Below are 12106 nucleotides of genomic sequence, written 5' to 3'. Positions count from 1 at the left end.
TTTATATTGATAAATGCACACATACATAAAGAAGAATGAGCCAAAATCAGAGAACTGTCCCTACAACTTGAACAAATAGAAAGTGAGCAACAAAAGAATCCATCAGGCACCAGAAGAAAACAAATAATAAAAATTAGAGCTGAACTAAATGAATTAGAGGAAAGAAAAACAATTGAAAGAATTAACAAAGCCAAAAGCTGGTTCTTTGAAAAAATTAACAAGATTGATAAACCACTGGCCAGACTGACTAAAGAAATACAGGAAAGGAAACAAATAACCTGAATGAGAAACGAGATGGGCCACATCACAACAGACCCAACTGAAATTAAAAGAATCGTATTGGAGTATTATGAAAAATTGTATTCTAACAAATTTGCAAACCTAGAAGAAATGGATGAATTCCTGGAAAAACACTACCTACCTAAACGAACACAATCAGAAGTAGAACATCTAAATAGACCCATAACAAAAAAAGAGATTGAGACGGTAATCAAAAACCTCTCAACAAAAAAAAAACCCTGGCCAGGACGGCTTCACTGCAGAGCTCTACCAAACTTTCAGAGAAGAGTTAACACCACTACTACTAAAGGTATTTCAAAGCATAGAAAATGACGGAATACTACCTAACTCATTCTGTGAAGCCACCATATCCCTGGTACCAAAACCAGGTAAAGACATCACAAAAAAAGAAAATTACAGACCTATATCCCTCATGAACATAGATGAAAAAATTCTCAACAAAATTCTAGCCAACAGAATTCAACAACATATCAAAAAAATAATTCACCACGACCAAGTGGGATTTATACCAGATATGCAAGGCTGGTTTAATATTAGAAAAACCATTAATGTAATCCACCATATAAATAAAACAAAGACAAAAAACACATGATCTTATCAATTGATGCAGAAAAGGCATTTGACAAAGTCCAACACCCATTCATGATAAAAACTCTCAGTAAGATAGGAATTGAAGGAAAATTCCTCAACATAATAAATGGCATCTATACAAAGCCAACAGCCAACATCACTCTAAATGGAGAAAGCCTGAAAGCATTTTCCTTGAGAAAAGGAACCAGACAAGGATGCCCTTTATCACTGCTCTTATTCAACATTGTGGTAGAGGTCCTAGCCAGAGCAATTAGGCAAGACAAAGAAATAAAGGGCATCCGGATTGGCAAGGAGGAAGTAAAATTGTATCTACTTGCAGATGACATGATCCTATACACAGAAAACCCTAAGGAATCTTCCAGAAAACTACTGAAACTAATAGAAGAGTTTGGCAGAGTCTCAGGTTATAAGATGAACATACAAAAATCACTTGGATTCCTCTACATCAACAAAAAGAACATGGAAGATGAAATCACCAAATCAATACCATTCACAGTAGCCCCCAAGAGGATAAAATACTTAGGAATAAATCTTACCAAAGATGTAAAAGACCTATACAAAGAAAACTAAAAAGTACTAGTGCAAGAAACTAAAAAGGACCTACATAAGTGGAAAGACATACCTTGCTCATGGATAGGAAGACTTAACATAGTAAAAATGTCTATTCTACCAAAAGCCGTCTATACATACAATGGACTTCCGATCCAAACGCCAATGACATTTTTTAATGTGTTGGAGAAACAAATCAGCAACTTCCTATGGAAGGGAAAGAACCCCCGGATAAGTAAAGCATTACTGAAAAAGAGGAAGAAAGTGGGAGGCCTCACTCTACCTGATTTTAGAACATACTATACAGCCACAGTAGTCAAAACAGCCTGGTACTGGTACAACAACAGGCACATAGACCAATGGAACAGAATTGAGAGCCCAGGTATAAATCCACCCACATATGAGCAGCTGATATTTGACAAAGGCCCAGTGTCAGTTAATTGGGGAAAAGATAGTCTTTTTAACAAATGGTGCTGGCTTAACTGGATATCCATTTGCAAAAAGATGAAACAGGACCCATACCTGACACCATGCACAAAAACTAACTCCAAGTGGATCAAAGACCTATACATAAAGGCTAAAATGATAAAGATCATGGAAGAAAAAACAGGGGCAACGTTAGGAGCCCTAATACAAGTCATAAACAGAATACAAAACATTACCAAAAATGACAAAGAGAAACCAGATAACTGGGAGCTCCTAAAAATCAAACACCTATGCTCATCTAAAGACTTCACCAAAGGAGTAAAAAGACCACCTACAGACTGGGAAAGAATTTTCAGCTATGATATCTCTGAGCAGCGCCTGATCTCTAAAATCTATATGATTCTGTTAAAACTCAACCACAAAAAGACAAACAACCCAATCAAGAAGTAGGCAAAGGATATGAACACGCACTTCACTAAAGAAGATATTCAGGCAGCTAACAGATACATGAGAAAATGCTCTCGATCATTAGCCATTAGAGAAATTCAAATTAAAACTACGATGAGATTCCATCTCCCTCCAACAAGGCTGGCATTAATCCAAAAAACACAAAATAATAAATGTTGGAGAGGCTGCGGAGAGATTGGAACTCTTATACACTGCTGGTGGGAATGTAAAACGGTACAACCACTTTGGAAATCTATCTGGGGTTTTCTTAAAAAGTTAGAAATAGAACTACCATACAACCCAGAAATCCCACTTCTTGGAATATACCCTAGAGAAATAAGAGCCTTCACGCAAACAGATATATGCACACCCATGTTTATTGCAGCTCTGTTTACAATAGCAAAAAGCTAGAAGCAACCAAGGTGTCCATCAACAGATGAATGGTTAAATAAATTGTGGTATATTCACACAATGGAATACTACACATCGATAAAGAACAGTGACGAATGTGTGAAACATTTCATGGCATGGAGGAACCTGGAAGGCATTATGCTGAGCGAAATTAGTCAGAGGCAAAAGGACAAATATTGTGTAAGACCACTATTATAAGATCTTGAGAAATAGTATAAACTAGAAGAACACATACTTTTGTGGTTACGAGAGGGGGAGAGAGGGAGGGTGGGAGAGGGCTATTTACTGATTAGTTAGTAGATAAGAACTACTTTAGGTGAAGGGAAGGACAATACTCAATACACGGAAGGTCAGCTCAACTGGACTAGACCAAAAGCAGTTTCCAGGATAAACTGAATGCTTTGAAGGTCAGCAAAGCAAGGGCGGGGCTTGGGGACTATGGCTTAATGTGACGTCTAAGTCAATTGGCAAAATAACTCTATTATGAAAACATTCTGTATCCCACTTTGAAATGTGGCGTCTGGGGTCTTAAATGCTAACAAGCGGCCATCTAAGATGCATCAGTTGGTCTCAACCTACCTGGATCAAAGGAGAATGAAGAACACCAAGGTAACTCAATAACTATGAGCCCAAAAGACAGAAAGGGCCACATGAACCAGAGACTTACATCATCCTGAAACCAGAAGAACTAGATGGTGCCCGGCCACAACCGATGACTGCCCTGACAGGGAGCACAACAGAGAACCCCTGAGGGAGCAGGAGATCAGTGGGATGCAGAACCCAAATTCTCATAAAAAGACCAGACTTAATGGTCTGACTGAGACTAGAGGAATCCCGGCGGTCATGGTCCCCAAACCTTCTGTTGGCCCAGGACAGGAATCATTCCCGAAGACAACTCATCAGACATGGAAGGGACTGGACAATAGGTTGGAGAGAGATGCTGATGAGGAGTGAGCTACTTGTATCAGGTGGACACTTGAGGTTGTGTTGGCATCTCCTGTCTGGAGGGGAGATAGAAGGGTAGAGAGGGTTAGAAACTGGCAAAATTGTCATGAAAGGAGAGACTGGAAGGGCTGACTCTTTAGGGGGAGAGTAAGTGGGAGTATGGAGTAAGGTGTATATAAGCTTATATGTGACAGACTGACTTGATTTGTAAACTTTCACTTAAAGCAGAATAAAAATTATTAAAAAAAATAAAAAGAGATTGGATTAAGGCACTATCTAATGTAACTGCTCCTAATCCCTCTCATGAACATCATATTAATAGGATTTACAACACATAGGAAAATCACTTTAGATGACAAAATGGTAGATAATCATACAATACTGGGAAACATGACCTAGCCAAGTTGACAGATATTTTGAGGGGACACAATTCAATCCATAACAACTATCAACCCTATCCAGCCTACTGAATAATTATTCATTTGATTATATTATTAAGACTAGTAAAACCTACTGAAAGATATTACATTAAAGGTAAACTAATAAAACTGCTGAATCAAGTGGTAGAAGTGTTTGCGAGCAAGGAATAACAAGCCTTATAAATAATGGTAACGTGTAGAACACAATGATCCCAGTTGGATTGTACTGAGAATTATGTGTCAGCCATTGTATTAAGTGATTTTAGTGGTTGCAGGGATTCACTTCCCAACAGGAAATACAATCTGCATGGTCAGTCTGAGCCTGTCATAGTACTTGCTTTTCCCCATACCAGAAATTTGATGAGGAAGGGCTGTATGATGCTATTCAAAGTGATGAGACAGGAGGAGATGTCTTCTGTATGACTCCACGGAAACGTCTATTAACAATAGACCTCTATTAACAATAGGCCCAGAGAAGGTCAGTTTTGCGTCTCGGAGCATCATGTGTGGATATGATGCCTGGATCTGTTGCAGCCGTCCTAGGATGGAGCCACCTTGTAGGAGACTGAATGAAGCCCTACTCTCCTGTTTTTGTACGTTCTCTAACTCTCAAGTCCTTGTAATGAAGTCCTTGTAACGAAAGCATGTTAGAGTAGAGTTTATATTTTCTTATTAGAACCGAAGCCTTTCTTGCTGAAAAGGTTCAGGTATTTCACAATCTTCTGAAGTCCTGAGACCATCTAATTTTGATCATTTTATACATAATGAAACTGAATACAGTGAATGCTGACGTTACCCTGGACACATACAGTTCACCAGTGACATGTCTCAGTAACTACTAATCGGGGCATGAAAAGTAAGCTCCCATCCCTCACATTGGGACTAACTCTAGGTTTCCATTCACATGGCTCTAGCCATGGGATCAAACTGAAGCTAGTCTCTGGCTATTCCTACAGCCTTACTTTTTCCTTTTTCTGGCCCCCCTCACCTCCACCCACTTCCCTTCTGCTGCCCCCCAAAGTCACATAACAAAACACCTGCCTCAGGCACTGCTTCTACAGAACTTGACCGAAAAAAAAAAGAAAGAAACCAAGGTTACACAAGGAGCAGAGTCAGGGTTCAATCCCAAATTGAATTGCACTTGTTATTGTCATTGTTAGGAGCCATTGAGTAGTTCAGACTCATAGCTACCCTGTGTACAACAGAACAAAACATGGCCTGGTCCTGAGTCATCCTCCCAATCCTTGGTATGCTTAAGTCCATTGTGATAGCCACTGTGTCAGTCCATCTCATTGAGGGTCTTCCTCATTTTTGTTGACCCGCTACTTTACCAAGCATGCTGTCCTTCCCGAGGGACTGATCTCTCCTGAAAACATGTTCAAAGTGTGTGAGACGTAGTCTCGCTATCCTTGCTTCTAAGGAGCATTCTGATCGTACTTCCTCCAAGACAGATTTGTTCCTTCTTTTGGTAGTCCATGATATAGTCAATATTCTTCTCCAACAACACAATTCAAAGGCATTGATTCTTCTTTGGTCTTTCTTATTCATTGTCCTGTTTTCACATGCATAGGAGGGGACTGAAAACACCATGGCTTGGGTCAGGTGCATCTTAGTCTTCAAGGTAATATCTTTGCTTTTCAACACTTTAAAGAGGTCTTTTGCAGCAGATTTGCCCAATGCTATGTGTCATTTGGTTTCTTAGCTGCTTAGCCATTATGTTATTTTGTCATTTTAGAAAACCTGGTTATAGGAGAGTCGGGGATTCTAGCTCATAAGTATTTTTTCGCTTTGATGCAAACTAGAAATCCAGGCCCAAAGCAGATAATTTAATCACTGAAAAGCAGGTATGCACTTGAAAATGTTCTTCAAGGCTCCCTTCATGTCCCTGTTTCTCAGGCTGTAGGTGAAGGGGTTCATCGTGGGAGTGACCACAGTGTACGTCACTGAAGCCACTGCAGTCTTCCTGGAAGAGTGTGTAAATGCGGCACTAACACACGTACCTAAGCCTGTCCCATAGAACAAGGAAACAACTGAGAGGTGGGACCCACAGGTGGAGAAAGCCTTATACTTTCCACCTGCTGAAGGCATTCTCAAAATGGAGGAGACAATTTGAGTATAAGAGAAAATGATTCCAGAGAGAGGAACACCACCTAGTATGGTAGCTGCCAAATATAAGAAGATGCTATTGAGGAGGGTATCAGAAGAGGCAATCTTGATGATCTGAAAAGCTTCACAGAAGAAGTAGGCGATTGTCCGGTCTGAGCAGAAAGACAGTTTCAACACTATGAGACTGTGGATCAAGGCATCACAGTGGTAATGGACAAGGAGAGTAGAATCAGCAGACCACAGAGGCGGGGGTTCATGATGGCTGTGTATGTCAGTGGGTGACAAATGGCCACGTAGCTGTCATAGGCCATTACTCCCAGGAGAAAACTTTCCAAACTAGCAAAAACCAAGACAAAGCAGACCTGGGTGAGGCAGCCTGCATACGTGATGCTCTGATTCTGTGTTTGGAGATTCACCAGCATGTTTGGGATCGTGGTGGTGCTGAAACAGATGTCAGTGAAGGACAGATTGGCAAGAGAGAAATACATGGGGGTGTGGAGGTGAGGGTCAGAGCTGACAGCCAGGATGATGAGCAGGTTCCCCAGGACAATGACCAGATATATGAACAGAAACAGGGCAAAGAGAAGGGGTTGCAGTTCCGGATCCTCTGTCAGTGCCAGGAGAAGGAATCCAGAGAAACTTGTTTGGTTTTTAGGTTTCATATTGTTGATGAATCTGATGGAACAGATCAGGTGACAAGACAACCAAGTGCGTGGTCCCTATACCAGCAGTAGCTGCATCACCAAAGGTAAACAGCACCTAGGGCAGGGTCATGAGAAATCGAGAAGATACAAAGTTGGTGTCACCTGTGTGCATATTATTTGATTATTTAATAAAAAATATGTGAATTTGATCAATAGCTGAGCATCAACATTTATTCTGCAAAGTGTTGATAAGATGCTCATTTTTTTTTTTTTTACACTATCTGAGTTCTTACGATCATTTTAAATATTTTGTAATTTTATAGGAAGAAAGGCCTGGTGATCTATTTCTGAAAATTAGCCAATAAAAACTCTGTATTAAAATGGTTCAATTCACAATCAAGTATGAGGATGGCACAGGATGTGGCAGCTTTTGGTTCTGTTGAGCATGAGTTGCCATGTGTCTAAAGTCCACTCACTGGCAGGTAACAAAAACTACAGGGCCCCTGTGGCTTCATTGTGGGCCTAGATTTCCAGCCCAAGGGGCATATTCTAACCAAGTCTGGATGGACACACTTACTCCAAGGAAAGATCCATCTTTACAGAGAAAAATGTGTCCTCCCAGACATGAAGCATCAGTAAAATTATTTTCTTCACAAATTTGGTAATATTATAGAGAAAAACAGAAGAGGGAGGCACTCTGAAGTGTCTCTTGCAGACTTCACGTTCCCCGCCCCCGAGATTAGGGCCAGGTGATAGCAATAATACAAATGTGTTTTAAGAACCAGGGGTGGGAAGATAAGGCAAACCTGATAACCCTATTTCATCACCATAAGAATGCAAGAAAATATCACAGAATTTTATCACAGTCATCATGTTGGAGAAGGGGCGATTTCTGTTCAGGAGGAAAATGGTCTTTACCATTGTAGAGACAGAATTAGAGACTGGTAGAATTGGAGCTTCTTGGGACTGGTGCAAAGACAGAAGGAAACATGTCAGGAAGAGAGAAGACAGGCAAGAGTTCATGGGAAACTTGAGTTCAATCATTTCATGCATGTACTCTCAACACAGTTTCCCCAGAATGAACCTGTGGTAAAACACCTGTCCTTATTTCCAAACAATGACTAAGCAACTTTAAGTTACCTGGCTGATGTCGCCGTAGAATGATGTTGATAAATCCCCCAGATGGTGAAGGTGGAGGATGTGTTCTGAGGAAAGGCAGAGAGATTGAGTGAGACACCTGGCTCCTGGGCTTCAGGGTTATCTGTGGGTGGAGTCTCGGGTGTGCTGCTCCCTGCCTGGGGGAGGGATGTTGAGTGAGGTGGTCACAGGCAGACTATTTGCAGTCTCTGTATCCCTGGGGGCTCAATATTCAAAGCTCCTCATTAACTGAGCACTTTTATTGTCATTCTGATCCCAGGACAGTGAAAGTCCTCAAAGACCAAGGCTTTAGAATGTGAAATTCAGGATGGATGATTCCTTGCCCCTGTAAGATCATGCCATTTTTCTCTCTGTTTCTGCTAACCTCCGTGTCAACAACGTGCACACATGGACACAAAAGCCTTCTCACTGGATTCCAGTCATCTTCTTTTTTTCTTTTTTTTAACACAACTTGACAGCAACTCTATCTTATGAGTTGCATTAGGACCCTGACTCCTATTTCAGGTGTGAAGATATAGTTATGTATATGGGTATAATATATTTATCAACACCCACGAAAGCAGCAGTCTAGAAACCAAATGACAAATTGCATTGGGCAAATCTGCTGCAAATGATCTCTTCAAACTGCTGAAAAGCAAAGATGTTAGGTTGAGGAATAAGGTGCCCCTGACCCAAGCCATGGTATTTTCAATCGCCTCATATGAGCGTGAAAGTTGAACAGTGAATAAGGTAGACCTAAGAAGAATTGATGTCTTTGAATTATGGTAAGGAAAAGAATATTGAATATAACATGGACTGCCAGAAGAACGAACAAATCTGTCTTGGACGAATTAGAGCCAGAATGCTTCTTAGAAGCTGGGATGGTGTGACTTAACATCAAGTACATTGGACATGTTATCAGGAGTAACCAGTTCCTGGAAAAGAACATCATGCTTGGTAACGTAGAGGGTCAGCAAAAGAGAGGAAGACCCTCAACAAGATGAACTGACACAGTGGCTGCAATGATGGGCTCAAGCATAGCAAGGATTGTGGGGATGCCACATGCCTGGGCAGTGCTCTCTCCTGTAGTACATACTGTCACTGTGAGTCAGGACTGATTCCATGGCACCTAACAGCATAACAACATAATATATTTATAAATATAGTTAAGATGTGTAAAATGCAAGTAGTGTTTTTTTCTTTCTGAGAGTCTTTGACTGTTCCCTGAACCTTACTGTATCATTTTGTATATTTTATATACAGCATGTTCTAAACTCTTCTCTGTGGTCAATTCTGACTGTGATCAATGGAGATAGACTCCCTTTTGACGTTTCCATAACCAGTGTTTCCAATTTCATCACAATTGTCTCAATGTACATTTTTCTTCATATTAGTGGAGGTTGGCTTGATATCTTGGCTCTTGATTTTTAATGGAGTTGTGAGAAATCACAATGTCATTGGCTAGGAACTAGGATACAGGTGCATTCATACTCTCGGTAGATTTTGTTAGATAACTGCCAATATTTAATAGGTAATGATGTTGCTCCATTTAGAATCTACTTAAAAGTCTTTCACCTTTAATGAACTCAAAATTTTTGTGTTTACTTATTTATTTTACCACATCTAGCTATTTTTATATAAAGTTCCTTAATATATAGTTTTCTTCATATCTTTTATGAAAACTAACTTGAGAAGATGATATTGTGATGGCATTCTTTGCTATTCACTTCAAATACATGAAATAATAGATAAAATAGAAGAAAATATAGCTGGTCTCAAAAAAAAAAAAAAAAAAGAAAAGAAAAATTTCCATTACCACAGAAAGACCTGAAATATAAAAATACAAGTTAAGTTTTCCAGGTACCATAAAAGGAACTCAAATATAAAATGATGAGTAAGCTGAGCCAAGAATTTATGTCCATAGTAAGAAGTTTTAGCTGCAATTTACTTTTTCAGTTAATGAGGACTAAATGTTCTAGAAAAATATGTGGCGTTGAAGCCAAGGGCAGAGGTAGAATGTCTTTATTAGAAATATGTAGATGAATACAAGAGTTGTGGACACTGACTGGACCCATGACTATGGACTTAGACCAGTTGAAAGTTTCAGAAAACCTCCAAGGAGAAGATAATCCAAGCTACCTTTTAGCATGGTGGCTGGATTTGTGATAGCCTCAATATTATTGAGCTGGGAGGAGTCAAGGAATGAAATTCAAACTTAGAAGAGTGATGATTGGCGAGGCCTCTGTGAACCTGTCTGACAATAAAGAGTGAGCATATAGATGAAAAAACATAGAGGGCAGGGCATCTTCCCATTTAAATAGAATCTGTATGTTCTAATTTAAATAATGATGAAGAAAAGCAATGCTAAAATGATAAGCAACCAAAACAATAATCCAGAAAAAAATCAATAATCAGATTACACAGAGGCCAGGATGGTTGTAATGTAATGAGTAACGTGGAGAATAGAAAAGGTGAGATCAAAGATGCAGTGTCAGGCCGATTATTCGAACAGTCTCCTGATGGCAAGGGCAGATGCAGGGTACTACATTTAGTCACTTCGTAATAATCCTAAAGTGATGGTAGCTAGGACTATGGTGGACTTGCTCTGATTTTCTTCAGTTTCAGCTTGAACTTGCATATGAGTAATTGATGGTCTTTTTCACAGCTGGCCCCTGGCTTTGTTCTGACTGATGATATTGAGCTTTTCCATCGTCTCTTTCCACAGATGTAGTCAATTTGATTTGTGTGTGTTCTATCTGGCGAGGTCCACGTGTATAGTCTTCGTTTATGTTGGTGAAAGAAGGTATTTGCGATGAAGAAGTCGTTGGTCTTGCAAAATTCTATCATTCCATCTCCGGCATTGTTTCTATCACCAAGGCCATATTTTCCAACTACTGATCCTTCTTCTTTGTTTCCACCTTTCTCATTCCAATCGCCAGTAATTATCAATGCATCTTGATTGCATGTTCGATCAATTTCAGACTGAGGCAGCTGATAAAATTCTTCTATTTCTTCATCTTTGGCCCTACTGGTTGGTGCACAGATTTGAATAATAGTCGTATTAACTCTTCTTCCTTGTAGGCGTACGGATATTATCCTATCACTGATAGCGTTGTACTTCAGGCTAGATCTTGAAACATTCTTTTTGATGATGAATGCAACACCCTTTCTCTTTGAGTTGTTATTCCCAGCATAGTAGACTATATGACTGTCCGATTCAAAATGGCCAATACCAGTCCATTTCAGCTCACTAATGCCTAGGATATCGATGTTTATGCATTCCATTTCATTTTTGATGATTTCCAATTTTCCTAGTTTCATACTTTGTACATTGCAGGTTCTGATTATTAATGGATGTTTGCAGCTGTTTCTTCTCATTTTGAGTCGTGCCACATCAGAAAACGAAGGTCCTGAAAGCTTTACTCCATCCACATCATTAAGGTCGACTCTCCTTTAGGAGGCAGCTCTTCCCCAGTCATCTTTTGAGTACCTTCCAACCTAGGGGGCTCAACAAGGTGGATTGACACAGTGGCTGCAACGATGAGCTCAACCATAACAATGATTGTAAGGATGGCGCAGGACCAGGCAGTGTTTCGTTCTCTTGTGCATAGGGTCACTATGAGTCGGAACCGACTCGATGGCACCTAACAACAACAGTACCATGGTGATAACAGTGGAGGTGGTGAGATTTGGTGGGATTCTAGATATGTTTCTCTTTTGAAAGAATGGGCACATCGTATAAAAAAAGAGAATTCAAAGACAATGCTTGGTGTGAGAAAACTGCTCCGCATCTAAAAGAGTGGAGTTCCCATTAACTGTGATAGGAAAGACTGTAGGCAAATATATTTGGAAGTTTAATATCAGGGTGGTAGTTTTGAGAGAGTTGAGTTTGAGGTACCTGTGAGGCATCCACTTGAGAAGTCAAGTAGGAAGCTGCGTATTCCAGTCTGAAATTTAGGGGAGTGTTCCTCTCTGGAAACAAAAATTTTGGAGTCGTTGGAGTGCAGATGACTTTTAAGGCCATGGGTCTGGATGCTATTGCAAAAGAGTCAGGGTAGCTGGAGCAAAGAGGATTAGGAGTGAGCCTTAAGGCCCTCCATGGCTTGAGGTTGGAAACATGAGCAGGACACA

At 40.1% G+C, this 12106-nt stretch overlaps 1 pseudogene; it reads right to left on the bottom strand.

Annotated features, from left to right (window-relative positions):
- Positions 1–5918: 5918 nt before the first annotated feature.
- Positions 5919–7033, bottom strand: LOC100675160 (olfactory receptor 7G2-like; annotated as a pseudogene).
- Between the last annotated feature and the right edge of the window lie 5073 nt (positions 7034–12106).

This window comes from Loxodonta africana, chromosome 3 (assembly GCF_030014295.1).
Source record: "Loxodonta africana isolate mLoxAfr1 chromosome 3, mLoxAfr1.hap2, whole genome shotgun sequence".
NCBI classification, from domain to species: domain Eukaryota; kingdom Metazoa; phylum Chordata; class Mammalia; order Proboscidea; family Elephantidae; genus Loxodonta; species Loxodonta africana.
The sequence above is the reverse complement of the archived record's forward strand: the minus strand, read 5'-3'. Positions and strand labels throughout refer to the sequence as shown.